The sequence below is a fragment of the Arachis hypogaea genome, chromosome 11 (genome assembly GCF_003086295.3).
Source record: "Arachis hypogaea cultivar Tifrunner chromosome 11, arahy.Tifrunner.gnm2.J5K5, whole genome shotgun sequence".
NCBI lineage: Eukaryota > Viridiplantae > Streptophyta > Magnoliopsida > Fabales > Fabaceae > Arachis > Arachis hypogaea.
Window position 1 is genome coordinate 117,816,603 of NC_092046.1, and position 17,553 is coordinate 117,834,155.

General features: G+C 38.2%; 1 non-coding gene across 1 annotated transcript; it reads right to left on the bottom strand.

Moving 5' to 3' along the window:
- Window positions 1-1,280: 1,280 nt before the first annotated feature.
- On the bottom strand, window positions 1,281-1,384 carry LOC112725413 (small nucleolar RNA R71). Its single transcript, XR_003164524.1, has one exon. It is a non-coding gene; the product is annotated as a small nucleolar RNA R71 (small nucleolar RNA).
- Between the last annotated feature and the right edge of the window lie 16,169 nt (window positions 1,385-17,553).

Sequence of the window (17,553 nt, forward strand, 5' to 3'; positions counted from 1 at the left end):
TCTTATTTCATATTTTTGAAATTAATGCTAATAATTAATATTTTGATTCAAAAATCTCAAGTTGTTACTTGCCTATTAAGAAAAGTTCAATCTTTAAATTCTAAAATCATATCTTTTAGTTTCTTATTAATCAAGTAATCAACTTTATTTTCAAAAATCAAATCTTTTTAATTTTCTTTTCAAATCTTTTTTCAAAATAAAATTTCAATCATATATTTTTCAAAATCAATTTCAAAATCTTTTCTAACTTCTTATCTTTTCAAAATTGATTTTCAAATCTTTTTCAATTAACCACTTGACTTTTTGTTTGATTTTAAAAGTTTACTATTTCAATCATATCTTTTTCAAAACCACCTAACTACTTTTCTCTCTCCAATTTTTGAAAATCACTAACAACTTTTTCAAAAATCTCTTTTTTTAATTAATTCATTTAATTTTCAAATTTTATTTTGTTTCTTCCCTTAATTTTCGAATACGAACCAATAATTGAAATAAAAACAAAAATATTTTCCTTTTATTTTAATTTAAAATTCGAATTCTCTCTCTAATCTCTTTCTATTTATTTATTTATTTACTAACACTTCTCTTCTTCTTATAATTCGAACCCTCTCTCCCTCTCTGTGTTCGAATTCTTCATCTTCGCTCTTCTTCATTCTACTCTTCTAGTCTTCTACTCACATAAAGGAATCTCTATACTGTGACATAGAGGATTCCTATTTCTGTTCTCTTCTTTTTCATATGAGCAGGAGCAAGGATAAGAACATTCTTGTTAAAGCTGATCCGGAACCTGAAAGGACTCTAAAGAGGAAGCTAAGAGAAGCTAAAGCACAACACTCTGAAGAGGGCCTGACAGAATTTTTCGAAAAAAAGAAGAAAAGATGGCCGAAACCAATAACAATGGTGGAGATGCAAGAAAGATGCTTGGTGACTTTATTGCACCCTCTTCTGACTTCTGTGGAAGGAGCATCTCAATTCCTATAATTGGAGCAAACAACTTTGAGCTTAAGCCTTAATTAGTTTCTCTGATGTAGCAGAATTGCAAGTTTCATGGACTTCCATTGGAAGATCCTCATCAGTTTTTAGCTGAATTCTTGCAAATCTGTGACACTGTTAAGACCAATGGGGTTAATCCTAAGGTCTACAGACTCGTGCTTTTCCCCTTTGCTGTAAGAGACAGAGCTAGGACATGGTTGGACTCACAATTTAAAGATAGCCTGAACTCTTGGGAAAAGTTGGTCAATGCTTTCTTGGCCAAATTTTTTCCACCTCAGAAGTTGAGCAAGCTTAGAGTAGAAGTCCAAACCTTCATACAGAAAGAAGGTGAATCCTTCTATAAAGCTTGGGAAAGATACAAGCAATTGATCAGAAGGTGTCCTTCTGACATGTTTTCATAATGGAGCATCATATATATATTCTATGATGGTCTGTCTGAATTGTCCAAGATGTCATTGGACCATTCTGCTGGAGGATCTCTTCATCTGAAGAAGACGCCTGCAGAAGCCCAGGAACTCGTTGAAATGGTTGCAAATAACCAGTTCATGTACACTTCTGAAAGGAATCCTATAAATAATGGGACAACTCAGAAGAAAGGAGTTCTTGAGATTGATATTCTGAATGCCATATTGGCTCAGAACAAAATATTGACTCAGCAAGTCAATATGATTTCTCAGAGTCTGTCTGGAATGCAAGCTGTAACAGGCAGTACTAAGGAAGCTTCCTCTGAAGAAGAAGCTTATGACCCTGAGAATCCTGCAATGGAAGAGGTGAATTACATGGAAGAATCCTATGAAAACACCTACAATCCTTCATGGAGGAATCATCCTAATCTATCATGGAAGGATTGATGAGCGGATAATTTATACGCTTTTTGGCAATGTTTTTAGTATGTTTTTAGTAGGATCTAGTTACTTTTAGGGATGTTTTTAGTAGTTTTTATGTTAAATTCACATTTCTGTACTTTACTATGAGTTTGTGTGTTTTCTGTGATTTCAGATATTTTCTGGCTAAAATTGAGAGACTTGAGCAAAAATCAGATTCAGAGGTTGAAAAAGGACTGCTGATGTTGTTGGATTCTGACCTCCCTGCACTCAAAGTGGATTTTCTAGAGCTACAGAACCTCAAATGGCGCGCTTTCAATTGCGTTGTAAAGTAGACATTCAGGGCTTTCCAGCAATATATAATAGTCCATACTTTGAATAAGGATTGATGATGTAAACTGGCGTTCAACGCCAGTTCTATGCTGTAGTCTGGCGTCCAGCGCCAGAAACAAGTTGCAAAGTGGAGTTCAACGCCAGAAACACGTTACAAACTGGCGTTCAACTTCAAGAATGACCTCTCAATGTGTAAACTTCAAGCTCAGCCCAAGCACACACCAAGTGGACCCCGGAAGTGGATTACTGCATCATTTACTCATTTCTGTAAACCCTAGTAACTAGTTTAGTATAAATAGGACTTTTTATCATCTTCGGATCATCTTTGATTAGTTTTATGCTATCTTAGACTTTTGTGAGGGCTGGCCATTCGGCCATGCCTGAACCTTTCACTTATGTATTTTTCAACGGTAGAGTTTCTACACACCATAGATTAAGGTGTGGAGCTCTGCTATTCCTCAAAGATTAATGCAAAGTACTACTATTTTTCTATTCAATTCAACTTATTCCGCTTCTAAGATATTCATTCGCACTTCAATATGATGGATGTGATGATCGTGACAGTCATCATCATTCTCAACTTATGAACGCGTGCCTGACAACCACTTCCGTTCTACCTTAGATTGAATGGATATCTCTTGGATATCTAATACAGGGGACCGAGTCCGAGTTATTAGTGTCTTCGTGGTATAAGTTAGAACCCATGGATGGCCATTCCTGAGATCCGGAAAGTTTAAACCTTATCTGTGGTATTCCGAGTAGGATCTGGAAAGGGATGGCTGTGACGAGCTTAAAACTCGCGAGTGCTAAGCGTAGTGACAGACGCAAAAGGATCAATGGATCCTATTCCAGTATGATCGAGAACCGACAGACGAATAGCCGTGCCGTGACAGAGCATCTTGGACCATTTTCACTGAGAGGACGGGAAGTAGCCATTGACAACGGTGATGCCCAACATACAGCTTGCCATGGAAAGGAGTAGGATTGATTGGATGAAGACAGCAGGAAAGCAGAGATCAGAGGAACGAAAGCATCTCTATACGCTTATCTGAAATTCTCACCAATGAATTACATAAGTACCACTATCCTATTTTATATTTTATCTAATTTTCATCCACTATAATTTCTTAAAACTATTTGAATCCTCCTAACTGAGATTTACAAGGTGACCATAGCTTGCTTCAAGCAGACAATCTCTATGGGATCGACCCTTACTCACGTAAGGTTTATTATTTGGACGACCCAGTGCACTTGCTGGTTAGTTGTACGAAGTTGTGAAACAGATATAAGATCATAAACGTGCGTATTAAGTTTTTAGCGCCGTTACCAAGGAATGGAATGATCACGATTTTGCACACCAAGTTTTTGGCGCCGTTGCCGGGGATTGTTCGAGTTTGGACAACTGACGGTTCATCTTGTTGCTCAGATTAGGTAATTTTCTTCTTCGTTTCATTTTTCAAAAAAAAAATTTGTTTTCAAAAATCTTTCAAAAAAAAAAATTTCTTTATCTTTCAAAAAAAAATTTTCTTTTCCTTTTATTTTCGAAAATTATTCTAAATTTTTAAGAATGAATTCTAAAGTTTCAAAATGGTATGCTGAAGTTTGGCTGGCCATCAAGCTTTAGACTAACCTGGTATGATTCTTGGAATCTTGATTGAGGACTTTGAATTCATTGCTTCCTTTTCACTATAGGTTTTCAAAAAAATAAAAATATACAAAAATCCAAAAAATTAATAAAATCATAAAATCAAAAATATTTTTTGTTTCTTGTTTGAGTCTAGAGTCAATTTTTAAGTTTGGTGTCAATTGCATTTTTTCTAAAAAAATTTATGCATTTTTCGAAAATTCATGCATTCATAGTGTTCTTCATGATCTTCAAGTTGTTCTTGGTAAGTCTTCTTGTTTGATCTTCATATTTTCTTGTTTTGTGTCTTTTCTTGTTTTTCATATGCATTTTTAATTTGTTAGTTTCTGAAGTTTGAAAATTTCTAAGTTTGGTGTCTTGCATGTTCTTCTTTCATTAAAAAATTTTCAAAAATAAGTCTTGATGTTCATCTTGATCTTCAAAGTGTTCTTGGTGTTCATCTTGACATTCATAGTGTTCTTGCATGCATTGTGTGTTTTGATTCATAATTTTTATGTTATGAGTCTTTTTCATGTTTTTCTCTTTCTTCATTAAAAATTCAAAAATTAAAAAAAAATATCTTTTCCTTATTTTACTCAAAATTTTCGAAAATATGATTTGATTTAGTCAAAAAGTTTTTAAATTTAATTGTTTCTTATGAATCAAATCAAATTTTCAATTTAAAAATCTTATATTTTCAAAATCTTTTTCAAAAATCAAATCTTTTTCAAAATTTCTTTCTAATATTTTCGAAAATTTTTCAAATTACTTTTCAAAAATATTTTTCTTAATTTTAGTTCATGATTTTCGAATTAGTTACTAACATTTGATGTGATTGATTCAAAAATATTAAGTTGTTACTTGCCTAGTAAGAAAGGTTCAATCTTTAAACTCTAGAATCTTATCTTTTTAGTTTCTTGTTAGTCAAGTAATCAACTTTAGTTTTCAAAATCAAATCTTTTTAATTTTCTTTTCAAATCTTTTTCAAATTAAGTTTCAATCATATCTTTTTCAAAATTAATTTCAAAATCTTTTCTAACTTCTTTTCTAACTTCCTATCTTTTCAAAATTTAATCTTCAAATCTTTTTCAATCAATCTTATCTTTTTGTTTCATTCATATCTTTTTCAAAACTACCTAACTAATCCTCTCTCTCTTATTTTCGAAAATTCCCTCTCTCCTTTTTCAAAATTTCTTTTTAATTTGAATTTTATTCTTCCTTTAATTTTCGAAAATCATCAACTCCTTTTTAAAATTTATTTTCGAAATCTAACTTTCAAATTTAATTTTTATTTTAATTAAATTTCGAAATTCTCTTTCTCATCTCCTTCTATTTATTTATTCATCTACTAACACTTCTCTTCCATCCAAAAATTCGAACACCACCTCCCTCTCTGTGTTCGAGTTTTTCCTTTTCTCTTCTTTACATTACATTCTTTTCTTCTTCTACTCACACAAAGTAATCTCTATACTGTGACATAGAGGATTCTATATTTTCTTTGTTATTCCCTTCTTTGTCATATGAGCAGGAGCAAGGACAAGAACATTCTTGTTGAAGCAGATCCTGAACCTAAAAGGACTCTAAAAAAGAAACTAAGAAAAGCTAAAATACAACAATCCAGAGACAACCTTACATGAATTTTCGAACAGGAAGAGGAGATGGCAGCCGAAAATAATAATAATGCAAGGAGGATGCTTGGTGACTTTACTGCACCTAATTCCAATTTACATAGAAGAAGCATCTCCATTCCTGCCATTGGAGCAAACAATTTTGAGCTGAAACCTCAATTAGTTTCTCTGATGCAGCAAAACTGCAAGTTTCATGGACTACCATCTGAAGATCCTTTTCAGTTCTTAACTAAATTCTTGCAGATCTGTGATACTGTTAAGACTAATGGAGTAGATCCTGAAGTCTACAGGCTTATGCTTTTCCCGTTTGCTGTAAGAGACAGAGCTAGAGTGTGGTTGGACTCTCAACCCAAAGATAGCCTGAACTCTTGGGATAAGCTGGTCACAGCTTTCTTAGCCAAGTTCTTTCCTCCTCAAAAGCTTAGTAATCTTAGAGTGGATGTTCAAACCTTCAGACAGAAAGAAGGTGAATCCCTCTATGAAGCTTGGGAGAGATATAAGCAACTGACCAAAAAGTGTCCTTCTGACATGCTTTCAGAATGGACCATCCTGGATATATTCTATGATGGTCTGTCTGAATTAGCTAAGATGTCATTAGATACTTCTGCAGGTAGATCCATTCACCTAAAGAAAACGCCTGCAGAAGCTCAAGAACTTATTGACATGGTTGCTAATAACCAGTTCATGTACACTTCTGAGAGGAATCCTGTGAGTAATGGGACACCTCAGAAGAAGGGAGTTCTTGAAATTGATACTCTGAATGCCATATTGGCTCAGAATAAAATATTGACTCAGCAAGTCAATATGATTTCTCAGAGTCTGAATGAAATGCAAGCTGCATCCAACAGTACTTAAGAGGCATCTTCTGAGGAAGAAGCTTATGATCCTGAGAACCCTGCAATAGCAGAGGTGAATTACATGGGTGAACCATATGGAAACACCTATAATCCCTCATGGAGAAATCACCCAAATCTCTCATGGAAGGATCAACAAAAGCCTCAACAAGGCTTTAATAATGGTGGAAGAAACAGGTTTAGCAATAGCAAGCCCTTTCCATCATCCACTCAGCAAAAGACAGAGAGTTCTGAGCAGAATCCATCTAGCTTGGCAAATATAGTCTCCGATCTATCTAAGGCCACTCTAAGTTTCATGAATGAAACAAGGTCCTCCATTAGAAATTTGGAAGCACAAGTGGGCCAGTTGAGTAAAAGAATCACTGAAACCCCTCCTAGTACTCTCCCAAGAAATACAGAAGAAAATCCAAAAGGAGAGTGCAAGGCCATTGAATTGATTACCATGGCCGAACCTACTACGGAGGGAGAGGACGTGAACCCCAGTGAGGAAGACCTCCTGGGACGTCCAGAGATCAATAAGGAGTTTTCCTCTGAGGAACCAAAGGAATCTGAGGCTCATCTAGAGACCATAGAGATTCCATTAAACCTCCTTATGCCATTCATGAGCTCTAATGAGTATTCTTCTTCTGAAGAGAATGAAGATGTTACTGAAGAGCAAGTTGCCAAGTACCTTGGTGCTATCATGAAGCTGAATGCCAAATTATTTGGTAATGAGACTTGGGAAGATGAACTCCCTTGCTCACCAATGAACTGAGTGATCTGCAACTGAGATTGCCTCAGAAGAAACAGGATCCTAGAAAGTTCCTAATACCTTGTACCATAGGCACCATGATCTTTGAGAAGGCTCTATGTGACCTTGGGTCAGGGATAAACTTCATGCCCCTCTCTGTAATAGAGAAATTGGGAATCTTTGAGGTGCAAGCTGCCAAAACCTCACTAGAGATGGCAGACAACTCAAGAAAACAGGCTTATGGACTAGTAGAGGACATGTTAGTAAAGGTTGAAGACCTTTACATCCCTACTGATTTCATAATCCTAGACACTGGAAAGGATGAGGATGAATCCATCATCCTTGGAAGACCCTTCCTAGCCACAGCAAAAGCTGTGATTGATGTGGACATAGGAGAATTGATCCTTCAGCTTAATGAGGACAATCTTGTGTTTGAAACTCAAGTATCTCCTTCTGTAACTACGAAGAGGAAGCATGAAAAGCTTCTCTCACTACAGAGTCAACTAAAGCCCCACAGTCAAACTCTAAGTTTGGTGTTAAACTCCCATATCCAAACTCTAAGTTTGGTGTTGGGAGTCTATAAAATTGACCTGATCACCTGTGTGGCTCCATGAAAGCCCACTGTCAAGCAATTGACATTAAAGAAGCGCTTGTTGGGAGGCAACCCAATTTTTATTTATCTAATTTTATTTTTATTCTTATTGTTCTTTCATGTTTTATTAGGTTCATGATCATGTGGAGTCACAAAAAACTACTGAAAAATCGAAAACAGAATGAAAAACAGCATTGAAAACAGAACACCCTGGAGGAAGGACTTACTGGCGTTTAAACGCCAGTAAGGAGCATCTGGCTGGCGTTCAACGCCAGAACAGAGCATGGATCTGGCGTTGAACGCCAGAAACAAGCAGCATCTTGGCGTTCAGACGCCAGAAATGCACACTGAGGAAAGCTGGCGCTGAACGCCAGAAACAAGCATAGAACTGGCGTTCAACGCCAAAAACATGCTACATCTAGGCGTTGAACGCCCAGAACAAGCATCAATTCGGCGTTTAAACGCCAGAATTGCATGCAAAGGCATTTTACATGCCTCAATGGTGCAGGGATGTAAAGCCTTGACACCTCAGGATCTGTGAACCCCACAGGATCATCTCAGCATCTGTGGACCCCACAGGATCCCCACCTACCTCCACTCATACTCTCCCCTCTTCTCATTCATCCTCTCTTCTCAATAAACACCTTTCCCCAAAACCCTTCACCACTCACATCCATCCACTTTTACCCATAAACCTACCTCATAAACCCCACCTACCTTCTAAATTCAAAATCACTTTCCCACCCAAACCCACCCCATATGGCCGAACCTTAACCCCTCTCCCTCCACTATATAAACCTCTCCATTCTTCTTCATTCTCACACAACACAACCCTCTCTCCCTCTCTTCTATATCTTCCTCTTCTTCTTCTTTTCTTTCTTCCCTTGCTCGAGGGCGAGCAATATTCTAAGTTTGGTGTGGTAAAAGCATAGCTGTTTTTTTGTTTTTCCATAACCATTGATGGCACCTAAGGCCAGAGAAACCTCTAGAAAGAGGAAAGAGAAGACAAAAGCTTCCACCTCTGAGTCATAGGAGATGGAGAGATTCATCACAAGGGTCTATAGCTCAGTGGTAGAACATTTGACTGCAAATCAAGAGATCCCTGAGATACCTCAGGGGATACATTTTCCTCCACACAATTATTGGGAGCAACTAAGGATAGGAACATCAAGAGCACTCCATCATCCTCCATGAAATTAGAGAAGATCAAAGAGCTATGAGGGAGGAGCAAGAAAGACAAGGAAGAGACATAGAAGAGCTCAAGGACATCATTGGTTCCTCAAGAAGGAAACGCCACCATCACTAAGGTGGACTCATTCCTTGTTCTTAAATTTTTTGTTTTTCGTTTTCTTATGTTAAATATTTATCTATGTTTATGTCTTTATTACATGATCATTAGTGTCTAAGTGTCTATGCCTTAAAGTAGTGAATATAAATCCATCACCTCTCTTAAATGAAAAATGTTTTAAAAACAAAAGAACAAGAAGTACATGGTTTCGAATTCATCCTTGAAACAAGTTTAATTATTTTGATGTGGTGATAATACTTTTTATTTTCTGAATGAATGCTTGAACAGTGCATATGTCTTTTGAAGTTGATGTTTATGAATGTTAAATATGTTGGCTCTTGAAGAATAAGGAAAAAGGAGACATATTATTTGATAATCTGAAAAATCATAAAAATGATTCTTGAAGCAAGAAAAAGCAGTGAATACAAAAGGTTGCAGAAAAAAAAATGGCAAAAAAAAATAGAAAAAAAAAAGAAAAAAAAGAAAAAAAAGCAAGCAGAAAAAGCCAAAAGCTCTTAAAACCAAGAGGCAAGAGCAAAAAGCCAGTAACCCTTAAAACCAAAAGGCAAGGGTAAATAAAAAGGATCCAAGGCTTTGAGCATCAGTGGATAGGAGGGCCCAAAGGAATAAAATCCTCGCCTAAGCGGCTAAACCAAGCTGTCCCTAACCATGTGCTTGTGGCGTGAAGGTGTCAAGTGAAAACTTGAGACTGAGCGGTTAAAGTCAAGGTCCAAAGCAAAAGAAGAGTGTGCTTAAGAACCCTGGACACCTCTAATTGGGGACTTTAGCAAAGCTGAGTCACAATCTGAAAAGGTTCACCCAGTTATGTGTCTGTGGCATTTATGTATCCGGTGGTAATACTGGAAAACAAAGTGCTTAGGGCCACGGCCAAGACTCATAAAGTAGCTGTGTTCAAGAATCAACATACTGAACTAGGAGAATCAATAACACTATCTGAACTCTGAGTTCCTATAGATGCCAATCATTCTGAACTTCAATGGATAAAGTGAGATGCCAAAACTATTCAAGATGCAAAAAGCTACAAGTCCCGCTCATCTGATTGGAGCTATGTTTCATTGATATTTTGGAATTTATAGTATATTCTCTTCTTCTTATCCTATTTGATTTTCAGTTGCTTGGGAACAAGCAACAATTTAAGTTTGGTGTTGTGATGAGCGGATAATTTATACGCTTTTTGGCATTGTTTTTAGTATGTTTTTAGTAGGATCTAGTTACTTTTAGGGATGTTTTTAGTAGTTTTTATGTTAAATTCATATTTCTGTAATTTACTATGAGTTTGTGTATTTTTCTATGATTTCAGGTATTTTCTGGCTGAAATTGAGAGACTTGAGCAAAAATCAGATTCAGAGGTTGAAAAAGGACTGCTGATGCTGTTGGATTCTGACCTCCCTGCACTCAAAGTGGATTTTCTGGAGCTACAGAACCTTAAATGGAGCGCTTTCAATTGCGTTGGAAATTAGACATCCAGGGCTTTCCAGCAATATATAATAGTCCATACTTTGAATAATGATTGATGACGTAAACTGGCGTTCAACGCCAGTTCCATGCTGCAGTCTGGCATCCAGCGCCAGAAACAAGTTGCAAAGTGGAGTTCAACGCCAGAAATACGTTACAAACTGGCGTTCAACTCTAAGAATGACCTCTCCACGTGTAAACTTCAAGCTCAGCCCAAGCACACACCAAGTGGGCCCCGGAAGTGGATTTCTGCATCATTTACTCATTTTTGTAAACCAGAGTAACTAGTTTAGTATAAATAGGACTTTTTATCATCTTCGGATCATCTTTGATTAGTTTTATGCTATCTTAGACTTTTATGAGGGCTGGCCATTCGGCCATGCCTGAACCTTTTACTTATGTATTTTTCAACGGTAGAGTTTCTACACACCATAGATTAAGGTGTGGAGCTCTGCTGTTCCTCAAAGATTAATGCAAAGTACTACTGTTTTTCTATTCAATTCAACTTATTCCGCTTCTAAGATATTCATTCGTACTTCAATATAATGGATGTGATGATCGTGACAGTCATCATCATTCTCAACTTATGAATGCGTGCCTGACAACCACTTCCGTTCTACCTTAGATTGAATGGATATCTCTTGGATATCTAATACAGGAGACCGAGTCCAAGTTATTAGTGTCTTCGTGGTATAAGTTAGAAACCATGGATGGCCATTCCTGAGATCCAGAAAGTCTAAACCTTGTTTGTGGTATTCCGAGTAGGATCTGGGAAGGGATGGCTGTGACGAGCTTAAAACTCGCGAGTGCTGGGCGTAGTGACAGACACAAAAGGATCAATGGATCCTATTCTAGTATGATCGAGAACTGACAGATGAATAGCCGTGCCATGATAGAGCATCTTGGACCATTTTCACTGAGAGAACGGGAAGTAGCCATTGACAACGGTGATGCCCAACATACAGCTTGCCATGAAAAGGAGTAGGATTGATTGGATGAAGACAGCAGGAAAGCAGAGATCAGAGGAACGAAAGCATCTCTATACGCTTATCTAAAATTTTCACCAATGAATTACATAAGTACCATTATCCTATTTTATATTTTATCTAATTTTCATCCACTATAATTTCTTAAAACTATTTGAATCCGCCTAACTGAGATTTACAAGGTGACCATAGCTTGCTTCAAGCAGACAATCTCCGTGGGATTGACCCTTACTCACGTAAGGTTTATTACTTGGACGACCCAGTGCACTTGCTGGTTAGTTGTACGAAGTTGTGAAATAGATATAAGATCATGAACGTGCGTATTATGTTTTTAGCGCCGTTACCAAGGAATGGAATGATCACGATTTCGCACACCAAGGATCAACAAAAGCCTAATCAAGGCTTCAATAATAATAATGGTGGAAGAAATAGGTTTGGCAATAGCAAACCTTTTCCATCATCTTCTCAGCAACAGACAGAGAATTCTAAGCAGAGCCACTCTGACTTAGCAACTGTAGTCTCTGATCTATCTAAGACCACTCTCAGTTTCATGACTGAAACAAAGTCCTCCATTAGAAATTTGGAGGCACAAGTGGGTCAGCTGAGTAAGAAAGTTACTGAACTCCCTCCTTGTACTCTCCTAAGCAATACAGAAGAGAACCCAAAAAGAGAGTGCAAGGCCATAACTATAACCAACATAGCCAAACCTGGAGAGGAAGAAAAGGCAATGATTTTCAATGAGGAAGACATCAATGAACGTCCACTAGCCTCCAAGGAGTTCCCTAATGAGGAACCCAAGGAATCTGAGGCTCATATAGAGATCATAGAGATTCCACTAAACTTACTGTTGCCATTCATGAGCTCTGATGAGTATTCTTCCTCTGAAGAGGATGAAGACATTGTTGAAGAGCAAGTTGCTCAGTATCTAGGAGCAATCATGAAGCTGAATGCCAAGTTAATTGGTAATGAGATTTGGGAGGATGAACCCCCATTGCTCATCAATGAACTAAATGATCTGGTTCAACTGAAATTACCTCAGAAGAAACAGGATCCTGGAAAGTTCTTAATACCTTGTACCATAGGCACCATGACCTTTAAGAAGGCTCTGTGTGACCTTGGGTCAAGTATAAACCTCATGCCCCTCTCTGTAATGGAGAAACTAGGGATCTTTGAGATACAAGCTGCAAGAATCTCACTAGAGATGGCAGAAAATTCAAGGAAACAGGCTTATGGACTTGTAGAGGATGTCTTAGTGAAGGTTGAAGGCTATTACATCCCTGCTGACTTCATAATCCTAGAGACTGGGAAGGATGAAGATGAATTCATCATCCTTGGAAGACCCTTCCTAGCCACAGCAAGAGCTGTGATTGATATGGACAGAGGAGAGTTAGTCCTTCAAGTTAATGAGGACTACCTTGTGTTTAAGGCTCAAGGATCTTCTTCTGTAACCATGGAGAGAAAGCATGAAAAGATTCTCTCAATACAGAGTCAAACAGAGTCCCCACACTCAACTTCTAAGTTTGGTGTTGGGAGGCCAACATCAAGCTCAAAGTCTCTGTGAAGCTCTCTAAGAGCTTCACTGTCAAGCTACTGACATTAAAGAAGCGCTTATTGGGAGGCAACCCAATGTTATTTAATTATATTTATTTATTTTCCATTGTTATTTTATGTTCTCTTTAGGTTGATGATCATGTGAAGTCATAAAAACAACTGAAAAATCAAAAACAGAATGAAAACAGCATTAAAAATAGCACACCCTGGAGGACAGATTTACTGGCATTTAAGCGCCAATAAGGATAGCAGAATGGGCGTTAAACGCCCAGCCTGTCAGCATTCTGGGCGTTAAACGCCAGAATGGGCAGCACTCTGGGCGTTTAATGCTAGAAAGGGATGTCTGGCACAGGCTGGCATTAAACGTCAGAAATGGGCATCTGGCTGGCGTTTAACGCCAGAAATGGGCAGCAGAGTGGCGTTTAACGCCAGGAAAAATAGCAGAGATGGCGTTTAACGCCAGGAAAGGTAGCAGAGCTGGCGTTAAACGCCAGATTTGACACAGAATGGGCGTTTAGATGCCAGAATGGTGCAGGGACTCAAATTCCTTGACACCTCAGGATCTGTGGACCCCACAGGATTTCCACCTACCCCACTTCTTCTTCTCTCCTCTTCACACCTTTCCATAACACTCTTCCCCATACACCTTTGACCAATCACCTCAATACCTCTTCCCCAAACACCATTCACCTATCAAATCTTACCCACTTCCCCATACTCTCTTCACCACTCACATTCATCCATCATAAAACCCCACCTACCTCACCATTCAAATTCAAACTATTTTCCTCCCAAACCCTCCCCTTCATGACCGAAACCCCCTCTCCCTTACCTTATAAATACCCCTCCTTACCACCTTCAATTTCACACATCATATACAATACACCCCCTTGGCTGAACCCTCTCCTCACCTCCATCTCCTTCATTTCTTCTTCTTCTACTCATTTCTTTCTTCTTTTGCTCGAGGACGAGCAACCATTCTAAGTTTGGTGTGGGAAAAGTAAAAGCTTTTTGTTTTTCCATAACCATCAATGGCACCTAAGGCCGGAGAAACCTCTAGAAAGAGGAAAGGGAAGGCAATTGCCTCCACCTCCGAGTCATGGGAGATGGAAAAATTCATCTCAAAGGTCCATCAAGACCACTTCTATGAAGTTGTGGCCAAGAAAAAGGTGATCCCCGAGGTCCCCTTCAAGCTCAAAAAGAGCGAATATCCAGAGATCCGACATGAAGTTCGAAGAAGAGGTTGGGAAATCCTCACCAACCCTATTCAACAAGTCGGGATCTTAATGGTTCAAGAGTTCTATGCTAATGCATGGATCACTAAGAACCATGACCAACGTGTGAACCCGAACTCAAAGAATTGGCTCACAATAGTTCAGGGGAACTACTTAGATTTTAGTCCGGAAAATGTGAGGCTAGCATTCAACTTGCCAATGATGCAAGGAGATTGATGACATGTCACCATGTCATGTTTTTCTATGCTTTTTCATACAAGAAATTTATGATTAGTGCTTAAATATTGCATTCTTTGGTGCTTAAATGGTATATTTTTTTGATCTTTTGATTTGATAAACTTTGTAGGAAATAAGATAAAAAAGAAGCAAAAAGAGCACAAAATAAGCTAAAAAGAATAAAAGAGGAATTTTGGGCACACTTTAAAGTTGGAGCACACTTTGGAGGCTTAGGCGACGCTTCTAAAAGCGTGGCCCATGACCAAATCAAGGAAGAGAAGCGTGGCCCATGACCATGAAACCTAGGCCTCACATGCATTAATGCTTAAGGGAGCAAAAGCTTGCGCCAACGTTTGACCTCAAGCTTTTAGGCAAACGTTGGCGCCACAACAAACACACCCTGGAGGGAGCAAAAGCTTGCGCCAACGTTTGACCTCAAGCTTTTAGGCAAACGTTGGCGCCACAACAGCCTGAAGGGGTATACTTCCAACAAGAATAACTTGAGCTACAGAGCTCCAAATGAGGTGATTCAAAAAGCAATGGAAAGTAGGAATCGAGATATTTCCAAGCATATATGGCACTGCATGGTGAACACTAAAATTGAGGGAGAAAACTACCCCAAAATGTGCATAAACGAACATGGTGGCAACCTGCAGTGAGGCCAATTGACCTCTGCACCTTCGACGGAGCATAACTCGAGCTGTGGAGCTCCAAATGATGCACTTCCAACGGTATTGGAAAGTAGACATTCAGGGTTTTCTAACAATATATAATAGTATGGGGTGGACAATGCATTTGAGCCTCCAGAACCTGGCGTTTTCATCCACGTTTGAGGTCAAACGTCGCCTCAAACGTTGCACACCAAAGCCAGCGACCCTGTCCTCTTCAAATGAGCATAACTTGAGTTGTAGATGTCCAATTGAGGTGATTCCAATTGGGTTAGAAAGCTGACATTCAGAGCTTTTCAACCATATATAATAGTTTATAGTGGGCATGAAATTTGCAACGTTGACAAGCGGACAAAAGTAGCATCCCAAGAGGCGTGCAAGAGGGATCCACGTTTGGCTCAAAGTTTGACCTCAAACTTTGGCTCAAACATGGATGACAGCAAAAGGAGGCTAGCTGATATGAAAAGCTTGAGTAAAAGTTTGCCTCAAACTTTTACTCAAGCTTTAATGGTTCATGGCCCGGTTCACAAGTGGGTTTCTCTCCAACTCCAAGAGCAATCAACAGAGGCCATCTTCAACCCAAATCCAAAGCACGCAAAGCCCATTATCATCACTCAAAGGCACAAGAGATAGATAAAATAGGAATTTCATTTAATTGTAATTTGTCTTTAATTTCACTTTCATTTTCATTTTCATTTTGTAAAAAGCCTATATAAGGCATCATTCTCATTTTAAAAAGCGGGGGCTCTGATAGAGAGCATTGAGAAGGTTGGCTCCACTAGGGAGTATTGGCATTAGAGAGCTCTCTCTCTTTAGTTTTCTTTTCTTTGTTTTTTTGAGTCTTGGGTGGAGAATTGAAGGTGTTCTGTTTCGTTCTCCCTCTGAGATTTCTCTCTGTTTACTTGCTGCATAATTTGAAGGAATTGTGATTTGGATCTAAATTGTCTTTACTGCTTTCTTCTCTATTTTCTTTTGCAATTATCTGCTGTTGAATCAAGGAAGGGCTTGAGAACTAGACTTATTTTCTAGTCTCTTTGATTCCCTGATATCTTCAATTTTATTTTGTAATTGAGTTGAGCATCTGAGCGTTCCTTAATTCACTGCACTTCACAATCTCAATTCTGTTTTAATTCCCAGCATCCAATTTCCTTTATTCTTCCGGTAATTTAAATTTCCAGTTGCTTAATCTATTGCTTTCTTTAATTTTCAGCACCCACTCCCCTTTAATTTCATGTAATTTACATTTCTTGCAATTTAAGATTCTTGCAATTTACATTTCTTGCTCTTTAAGTTACTTGCCAATTTACATTCTGCAACTTTAAATTCATTGTCCTTTACTTCCTGTTGGTTACAATTTCACACAATTCATATCAATGTTAGCTTGACTAAACTAATCACCCACTAAAGTTGCTTCATCCATCAATCCTTGTGGGATCGACCTCACTCTAAGTGAGTTTTACTACTTGATGCGACCCGGTATACTTGCCGGTTAGATTTGTGTGTTTTGGAAATTCGTTTTTCCACAAATTTTCCCATCAAGTTTTTGGCGCCGTTGCCGGGGATTGATTTAGATCAACAATGATTAAGTGGGTGAGAAGTCTAGATCAAGCATTTTCTTTATTTTTGTTCTCTGTTCTAAGTTGAAACCAAGGTGTTTGAGTTATTGCCTCACTAAGAAATTCATCTCTGAGATATGAATTTCAATTTTCCTTGGTGTTGTGTTTTACAAAATTCAAATGGAGTTCAACTCATCTTATGATCAAACAAATTTTATGGGATATTACCCACCATCACCAATCTCTAATGGTGGCTGGGAATATCACCAAGAGAATACACATTCTGAGCACAACAATTCATGGAGATTTGCTTCAGAGACACAAGATGAGCAAGAAAATCATATGGGATACCAACCACCACCACAAAATGATTCATATCATTATCCTCATGGTGGATGGAAGCATCACCAAAGAATGGAAGAACATCCACCCTCACGTCCCAGTTTCTCATTTGAAAGTTCTTCATCACTTGATTATGCCTCAACACAAAGTTTCCTCCAAAATCCATACAAGTCATCCCATCAATCACACAACTCATTCCATACCCCTCAACACAACTTCACCACAACACATCCATGTCACCAAAATTACTCTCAACCTTCATCTCTTGAATTAGCAGTTGAGGATTACCTTCAATGGTCCAAAGAACCCTTAGAAAGCCAATGCCAAGACATTGAAATACACAGAAAACTCATGGAAATATACACACAACCCCAATCCTGGAAAGAAACCATCCTCAAGAAGATGAATGGGCCCTTAGAGCAAACAAGGGGGAACTTAGAACCATCAAACAGTGAGGATGAAGACCAATTTGTGGGTGAGGAAGTGGAAAAACAAGAACCAAAGGGCCCTGTGTCAAGTGAAATTGTACTGAAGAATGAGGAACATGAGCCAAGGATTTTACATTCACAAGAACTAATTGAAGTGACAATAGAACACGAAGATTCCCTCCCAAAGGACTTGACGGAAAGTTGTGAAGAAGGAATGAAGGAGGACAAT